Source organism: Nematolebias whitei, chromosome 6 (assembly GCF_014905685.2).
Source record: "Nematolebias whitei isolate Nwh7 chromosome 6, NemWhi1, whole genome shotgun sequence".
NCBI classification, from domain to species: domain Eukaryota; kingdom Metazoa; phylum Chordata; class Actinopteri; order Cyprinodontiformes; family Rivulidae; genus Nematolebias; species Nematolebias whitei.
Genome location: NC_056503.1, coordinates 3,650,299 through 3,650,948, shown reverse-complemented (window position 1 = coordinate 3,650,948; position 650 = coordinate 3,650,299). Strand labels below are relative to the sequence as shown.

Sequence of the window (650 nt, the reverse complement as noted above, 5' to 3'; positions counted from 1 at the left end):
TGCAGCAATCACAACATCATGGCTACGTAGGAGAAGGATCCGGGTACTGAAATGGCCAGCCTGCAGTCCAGATCTTTCACCTATAGAGAACATTTGGCGCATCATAAAGAGGAAGGTGCGACAAAGAAGGCCCAAGACGATTGAACAGTTAGAGGCCTGTATTAGACATGAATGGGAGAGCATTCCTATTTCTAAACTGGAGAAACTGGTCTCCTCTGTCCCCAGACGTCTGTTGAGTGTTGTAAGAAGAAGGGGGGATGCCACACAGTGGTAAAAATGGACTTGTCCCAACTTTTTTGGGATTTGTTGACGCCATGAAATTTGGAAACAACAGGTTTTTCCCTTAAAATGATACATTCTCTCAGTTTAAACTTTTGATCTGTGATTTGTGTTCTATTCTGAATAAAATATTAGATGTTGGCACCTCCACATCATTGCATTCAGTTTTTATTCACAATTTGTTTAGTGTCCCAACTTTTTTGGAATCTGGTTTTTACACGTGTCTGTCTCTACACGTGTCTGTCTCTACACCTGTCTATCTCTACACCTGTCTGTCTCTACACCTGTCTGTCTATACACCTGTCTATCTCTACACCTGTCTCCACATCTGTCTGTCTCTACACCTGTCTGTCTCTACATCTGTCTGTCTC

General features: G+C 42.6%; 1 protein-coding gene across 1 annotated transcript in view; it reads right to left on the bottom strand.

Moving 5' to 3' along the window:
- The window catches only part of dhrs13b.2 (dehydrogenase/reductase (SDR family) member 13b.2), a 12,034-nt gene that overhangs the window by 5,473 nt on the left and 5,911 nt on the right, over positions 1 to 650 (bottom strand). The gene's annotated exons all lie outside the window — the stretch shown is intronic.